Source organism: Cyprinodon tularosa, unplaced genomic scaffold, assembly GCF_016077235.1.
Source record: "Cyprinodon tularosa strain WSP-4 unplaced genomic scaffold, ASM1607723v1 ctg279, whole genome shotgun sequence".
Taxonomy (NCBI): Eukaryota; Metazoa; Chordata; class Actinopteri; order Cyprinodontiformes; family Cyprinodontidae; genus Cyprinodon; species Cyprinodon tularosa.
In genome coordinates, this window is record NW_024038984.1 from 734,801 (window position 1) to 743,447 (window position 8,647).

Genomic DNA, 8,647 nt, shown 5'->3' on the forward strand with positions numbered 1-8,647 from the left:
TCCAAGGGAAGCTCCGGTGTCTCAGCTTCTACTCCAGCTTCACCATCTTCCATTTCAACCACCAGAGGATCCTCTTCTAGCGTTTTCTTCTCCATAGCCATGTCTTTTGCTTGACCACCTGCCTCTACATGGGCCAAAGCTGCCTCCACGACCCTCTCAAGCAGTTCCTTTAATGCTTCTTCTGCCCCACGACCCTTCACTTGCTCTGAGGCGTCCTGCATCGCCTGCTGGACATCCTTTAAGCTGGGAGGAGACACCAAAGGGATAGTCTGTGCAACAGGCAGTTCCATTTCCTCAGGAAAGCTCTGACCACCTTGGTAGGTAACCTCAGTGGGGAACTGGATGGGAGTAGGCATACCTAAAGACAGAATGCAAAAAAAAGTCATGTTTCGTGGTTTTAAATCACACTAGATTAGTAGTTTAGGAGGACATATTAATAAAGTTAATGAAGAGATGATTAGACACATTTATGAATATGTGGTATTACTTATAATGTGTATCTTGAGAGTAACTACTTCAGGTACTTAAACAAATATTTATATCAGACAATAATAACCTTAGAAAATACAATATTCCTTTTTTTTATTTGTGAACCTGGTGAGAAACGTTTTTCTATACAGACATGGGTAATAACTAGTCACACTTAGTTATATTTTCTTCAGTTACCTTTTAAAAAGTTTAAGTAAGTGGGATCAGTGCTAGAACCATTTCTCTTTCACTTAAATACAGGTGTATGCTCCCAATTGGTAGAGTTATTAGACATCATGGGATTAATTCCCACTGTTATGCTGATGATACCCAGCTATATCTGTCTATAAATCCAGATTAAGCTAACCCATTACATAGATTACAGGCATTTCTTGAAGACATAAAAACCTGGATGACTCTTAACTTTATCCTTCTTATAGTCTTTGGACCAGGGTCTTTGAAAAATCAGCTGATTAGTCAGTCACTTCATTTGGATAGGATTAAACTGATTTCAGATAATAAAGTAAAAAAAATCTTGGTGTTGTTTTTAATCAGGACCTGTCATTTAAATCCCATATCAAATATGTTTCTAGAATTTTCTTCTTTCATCTCATATCAGAATATTGCAAAAAATTAGAAATCTCCTGCCCAGGGGTGATGCTGAGAAACTAGTCCCTGCATTTGTTACGTCAAGGCTGGACTATTGTAATTCTTTACTTTCAGGAAGTCCACAAACTGTAGTTAAAGGCCTTCAGCTGATCCAAAATGCTGCAGCCAGAGTTCTGATGAAAATTAAAAAGAGAGATCATATCTCTCCTATCCTGGCTTCTCTTCATTGGCTTCCTGTTAAATCAAGAATAGAATTTAAAATCCTCCTTCTCACATATAAAGCCTTAAATGGCCAAGCTCCATCTTATATCAGAGATCTGATTGTTCCTTATGTTCCTAACAGAGCACTTCGCTCTCAATCTGCAGGTTTACTGGTGGTTCCTAGAATGTCTAAAAATAGAATGGGAGACCTGGTTTATCGTGCTGCATTTATGTTGAAATATTGTATATGTGGCATCAGTATTTCTTTTATTGATTTAATTACTCTTGGCTCAGGGAATGTTCTTTTGTTGTGAAAAGTTTTAAAAATAAAAAGTTCTAAAAAAAAATAGAATGGGAGGCAGATCTTTTCGTTATCAGGCTCCCCTCCTGTCGAACCAACTACCAGTTTTAGTCCGTGAGGCAAACACCCCGTCTACTTTTAAGGGTAGGCTTAAAACTTTCCTTTTGATAAAGCTTATAGTTACTGTATAGAGGCTCAGGTTATCCTGAGCTATATCTAAAGCTATGCTGTTATAGGCTTAGACTTCTGGAGGACATAAGGACCTCCATTTCATCAGTCTGCTTCATTCTGTCTTTATCCTCTGCTCTGTAGAATCTGTTAGTTTAATCTCTAACGTTCTGCTCTCTCTGCTTTTTCTAGTAGCTTTGCCTCATCTGTCCCTGTTTGGCTGTGACTCCATCCTGGAGAGAAATATCAGCTGTGCTGCTGCCATCAACACCCTTGTTTATAGATGTTGGAGATCGGCCTGCTTTCCAATGTAGTCCTGTTTCTCTGACTGTGACTGGCTGGATGTGCTCTCTTCATCCTCTGACATGGGAGCTGGCTCGGAGCTCGTCTGTCATCTGTCTCCTTGAACCCCAGTCGGCCTCGGCAGATGGCCGCTCACACTGAACGGGGTTCTGTTGGGGGTTTCTTCCTGTTAAAAGGGAGTTTTTCCTCTCCACTGTCGCTACAAGCATGCTTAGTGTGAGGAATAGCATTCGAGTCAATGAGTCGATGCAATCAACTGGTTTTCCTTAGATAGAAAACCCTGAATCAACTTGACTATATGATCTGGTGAACTGTAAAGTGCCTTGAGATGACATGTGTTGTGAATTGATGCTATATAAATAAACTGAACTGAACTGAAGTAGTTTTACACCATTGTACTTTTTACTTTTACTTGAGTAAAATATGAGTAAAGTATCACTACACTTTCTTGAGTAAAATTTCTGGCTACTCCATCCATCGTGAGTAACTTCACTATACTGTGAACAGAGTACAGTAATTCAACCTATTCCACATGCAGTAACTATTGATTTTCTGATTTTAAAGCTCTAAACATTTATTTTCAATAGTGTTTATTCCACCTAATAGTTTTTATTGTTTAATTGTATGTTATATTTCTATGTTTATCTTATTCTTTGAAAACACCAGAATGTGCATATCAATCTATGTTTTTGTTGAATTTTACATCAGTTTGTAAAATATTGAATCATTTATTTTTGATCATGGCTTGAAAGCAGAACAGTTTATCAGTACTTTTGTAGCCTACTAATTTTGTACTTTTTCTTGAGTTAAAATTATTAATTTGTCATGATTCTGCCCTTTCTGGGCTTTTGGCGCTGTTTAAGTTTTCTTTTTGAGTTACACTTTGATTTATGTCATTCTGTGTTCTAAAGTGTATTGGTTTCATTTCCATTTCATGTCATTCTAATTATTTTCTTGTTTACTCTCTGTTGCCACCTTGAGTCAATCTCCATTGCCCTAGCTCCCTTCTAGATCCTTCTGTCCACACCTGCTCCCAATCAGTTAATGACTCCATTCATTGTTCTGTTTGGCATTTATACTCCTCTGGTGTCACTGTTTGCTGGATTCTCTTCATTCCTTCAATCCCTCTCTGTCCTATGTGTTCTCATTTGTTCTGTTCCTGTGTTCTTTAACTAGTTATTTCTGGATTTATGCTTCTGTTGCCACCACTCCTTATTAAATCTGCAAGAAACAACCTCATCTTCCGTCTCTGCATCTGGGTCCTCTTCAAACCTCCACACAACCTGACAGAATTAGTGCTACTCGTACACAAGTAACATTTGTGGGTATTCTACCCACCTCTGGATATATAATAGCTACTTAAAACCAATAAAGGGTTTTATCTTGTTAGAGCTGTCGTCACAACTTCGTTTTACATTACAGCAAAGCTTCTTGGCCCATACTTCATAAAGGAATTGTTTTCATTCTGCAACATAAAAGGATTCCAAAAAATAAACCAACGGTTTCAGCTCACGCTATAGCGTGATCGGCAACCCACAAACCTACTTTGATGCTTTACTTTTAATTAGGGTTTTCTGGTAAAAAGAAGATTACATGGTTACATTTATCTCAGCAATCAATCCAGATTCTGAAGCAACTACTGGTTGTTTGATGGTCAGCAGCCCTGACCACTGCACAGCCATAACCAGTTCTATAGTATTGTGTTAGTTTGATGACATAATTAAAATATTATATACAACTTCCAAGATGTATACATTTTTGTCTGATCAATCCATGTAAAACTTTCCCTGGTGTAAGATGGGTCTTTATGTTTTTTTTTTTTTTTGCCTGGGCACATTTTAACCTAGTCTCTGTTATTTTGTTGAAATCTGAACTCTTACCTAAACAGAGATAAGAGAGGTCTGCAGTGTTTTAGTTGCTTTGTAACTTTCAGATTTTTTTATTATTGTTTTCTTTATATCATTTTGGTTGGCCAACAATCCATGGTAATTTTTAGTATTCCCTGTTTCCTCCATCTGTGGATCTTGGCTCTAACTGTCCTTTACATAGAGTTTCAAAAGTCTTAGAGATTGCTCTATACCCCTTTTCAACAAGAAAAAAAAAAATGCCACTGATTTTGCTTGTCATTTCTTCCTGAATTCATGGAGCATGATGTTTCAGCTTTTTTTTTCTTCTTCTTCTTTTTGTGTTTACGTCATATTTGCAAAAGGTTGCAGAGGTTATTTTAAGTGACATGAGTCAAAGTTAAGTTAAGGCCAAATCTGGCCCATCAGAGCAATTTTTCCGCTCTCAGATCAAAAATGGTCTATCATGGTATAAAGTAGAAGTACAATTCTTTTAAAAGGTACAAAGTGGCTAAAATATTTAATTCAAAAATAAATAAAAAATTAAGTTATAATACCAGAGCAGTGTCCTCCTTGTAAATGAAATGTTAAAATCAAAAGTTACATTTTTACAGCAACAACCAACCTTTTTAAATACTTGATGATGTTAAAGTATCCCATTCTAAAAATGACAGCTGGTTTAGGTTCTTCATTGTACATTTTTGTCAGTGTTGGGTGAAATTCCACTGACCTTTATATCACAGTAAATTTTTGTTTAGCTTTTGCACCAAATGTGGGTATAGATGGCCAATACCCTATATAAAGAAATAAATCTCTTGTTTTTAAGCCTTTCTGCATTGTATAACCCTGAAAAAACTACCATATTGTATTAAGATTTTTTTTTTCATTAGAATTTAAAAACTGATGTAATTGATTTTACTGAGTTCCTTTTTAGTTAACATAACAACTTTAGTATCAAGACAAGTAAATATGTGTTGATTGTAAAAAAAATAAATGAACTGTGACACTCATTTGGTTTTCAAATCACAAATCTTAGGGCTTAAAAATTATAATAGTCAAGTCAGTATTTTCTGCCTTAGAAAACAAGTATAGAAATTAGCTTTAAGCGCATGGTATTACTTTATGCACTGTGGCAATAATAAAATTAGCTAAAACCAGAGCAATGAATGGTATGACATATGGTAGGGAAATATTTCAGTAGTATCAAGATGTAAATTTGTAAAATGTTGGTATGTTACAATATCATGGAAACTAAATCCTTTTACCTCATAAACTAAAGAGATATCCTCACTTATTCGTGTCTTCATTTAGAATAGGAGACCCTAGACTGTCAAGTCAAATGTTACACACAGTTAAAAATTTAAGTCCATGATTATCAGAACATATCTAATAACACCACCTTACCTTCAGATGTAAGGTGTTGCATTAGCAAAACCACCAGGAGTCCCTTCCAAAAGGAATATCTCATGATGTCCTAAGAAAATATACTCCGTTTTTACTTGCCACCACTTTTGAAAAGAATGCTCAAATCTGAGGTTTTGGTTCCGTGAACCAGTAGATTGTTTGGGCTTGTCCAAGTCAGCTGAACATTCCCAAGTGATCAAGATACAGTACAAGGCAGAGACAAGACCAAACATTTCCATGTTAAATAAGTGTCAGAGCACCAGGTGTTGCTTCGTAGAGTAGCAGTGAAATGTCAAATGCTTTTGAGACTCCTATAAGGGCTGTAGTGAAGTATCAGCGGCATGTCACACACTCTGAACACTTTGGAGGAGCAATTATAGGAAAGCTGTGAAATGAAGGGGTAACCAATGCTGTATCCAGGACCTGACACAGAAGTAGAGAAAATAGATTGCCATACAAAAGACAAAGTTCTATATATAAGGCTGCTAAAAATCTAAAAAAAGGTGTGATTATGTAAAAGACAGCAAGGGAACCCATATTAAGTCACAGTAGTTTTTGTAGGTTCTCTTTAACTAACCGTGATACTTTTCACACTAACCTCAACACATGTTCCATTGTCTGTTATATTCTGTCAAAAAATCCTGATGTTTGAAAACTTTAAGAATACATTTTCAATGAAGTTGAAATCAAAATATACTTTATGGGAGTAAAAAAGTGGGTCTTTGTTTGTAGAATAATTTTGTAGGCAAGGAAAACCCAGGTCAGACAAACAGAGTAAGAACTGAAATCTGACTCAACGACAAATAACACTTTGTTGCCTTGACCTCAGTATTATTTACACTAAATCAAAAATTACTTTTTTAGTGTAAATACATTTATTTAAATTTAATGTTGTTTTATCTCTGGATTTTTTTTAAAAAGTTGTCTATTCGCACTTACAATACATCACTGTATTTGATCAAAGTTCAGGGTCCAAACCTGTTCCTCAGGTACACCTTTCCTGTATTTTTTTTAGGTGTCTCTGTGCAGCCTCCTACCTGACTTATATAAACAAACTATTAACAGGCTTTTACAGACTTTAATCGTTACTGAAAAGGTCCAGCAATCATTGGGTTAATGTCAGCAGGAACAAGACACAGACAGGCTTGGCCTCCACGGAACGCTTCTATAGTTCTAGATAAAGTGCTGTCTTTACCTCTCGAAGCTGCTCAAAAACATTTCCACAGACTTCCTCCTCTTTCCCTGGACAAATAAGAAGCTTAGCCTTATGAAATCACTGAAGCTGGGGACTGTACTGTACAGTGCTTGCATCCCATATTAAACTTACAGACATCTCACTTCAGTTTTTCATGCAAAATGATGACTCTGCCAACTTTTTGGCTTGACTGCCTCACACCTATTTTTTTATTTCTATGCTTTCCTACTATCTATCTACTATCTCAGATTAGAGCCGCTGCTCCTCTACATCGAGAGGAGCCATTTGAGCTGGCTCAGGCATCTGATTAAGGATGCCTCCTGGATGTCTCCCTGGTCAGGTGTTCCAGGCACGTCTCACTGGGAGGAGGCGCAGGGGGAGACCTAGGACACGCTGGAGGGACTATGTTTCTCGGCCTGGAAGCTCCTTGGGATTCCCCTGGAGGAGCTGGCCAAAGTGCCTGGGGAGAGAGACGTCTGGGCCTCCCTACTGAAGCTGCTACCCCCACGACCCGACCCAGGATAAGCGGAAGAAGATGGATGGATGGATGGATGGATGGATGGATGGATGGATGGATGGATGGATGGATGGATGGATGGATGGATGGATGGATGGATGGATGCATTTGGGTATAGACATAAATGTACAGTTAAGCCTCCTTAGATTTCTATTTTTTTTTCTACTAAGAGGTTTACTCTATGACCATATTTAATGTTGACGCCAATACGACTGATAATTTAATGTAATTAACAAAAACCATTTGAAGGCCAGACATTTTTATTTTTATTTTGAAGGCCAACAGAAAACGTTGTCAGTATGGATTTTCCATTGATTTTTTTCAGGAGAATAATTATGAAACTTTTAGAACATAATACTATATTACATTGTTATGTTATTTTTTTAAATTCAGATTTTTGATTTCCGTTAAAAAAAAAAACAATTTATTTTCTGAATGAAAGTCATTTTAAATCGGAGGTTGACAGAGCTATGTTTGAATTTGGTCATAAATGATTCAATCAAGAAAAACAAGATTCAAAACAGCAAAAGAAAAAAAATTATGAAACAATCACAAAACCTACAAACCAATTTCAGTCATCCACACAATAAATGTAACCCTTTCTATCTTTCCATGTTTTGATCACTGAATCCTGTTATAACACTTATTAATACAATGAATACTCAACTCCTTCAACAGTGATGACATAAATGGAGCCTTTTGTGCAGAACATAATTAGATCTTTTCATTCAGGGAAATCAGACTCCATGGGTTAAGAAGATAAGCTTTAAGGACTTCATTTTGTCAAAATAAATTAAATGTTGAAGATAATATGATAGTTTAATGAAATCTTCATATTATTTTCTCCAGGTAAAAAGCTGAGGTGAACCGGATATTGTTTTTAATGATTTCTCCTGTTTGCTTAATCTTGTTTGTCTGGATACCTCTGAGTCACCATGTTCTACAGCTGCTCTGCAATCAGCTAAATAATCACACTCTTAGTTAAGGATATTTATTGTATTGTGTTTTTCCGTTGAATCTGCTGATCCTGACCATAGGCTCCATTTATTCTTGTGCCAAAAAAGCTGCTTTATAAAACTACAAACCTAGATCAAATTTCTCAACCCACTACTTTATTTTATTTTATTTTTTTAAGGCTGAATAAACACTTGAGGTTTGGAATTTATAAAAAGTAATATAGACCCATCCTCGGTCTGTGTTTGTACAGGAATGTGTCAGCTTGATTCTCTCTGGTCTTTGCGTAGGTTTTTAAGTCACTAGGGGTGCTGCTCTGTGATCTTTGCTTCAGTGGGAATCATTTGACAGTTCACTGCCAAAATCTGCACTCCTGCTCATCAAAAGTCTCTGTTCTCAATGAAAAAACAAAATCACACAACAACTGAGACTTGGGAGTTTCAGAAGGGCAGCAAATTGTTTGAGAAATTAAGAAATTTATTTTCTGCGTTTGTGCTCTACCAAAGGCTTTTAAAGCAGTTTCAAACTTACATTTCTAATCTCCTCGCTGATTGCCTCAGCGTAAGCAATGAATGGTTAATGCAGTCACATGAGCTTCACATTAGGTTTTGTATTACCAAGGAGCAGAACCTCAGACTTTCCATGTAACCTTTCTACAGAAGGGGATTAACACAGTTGCAACC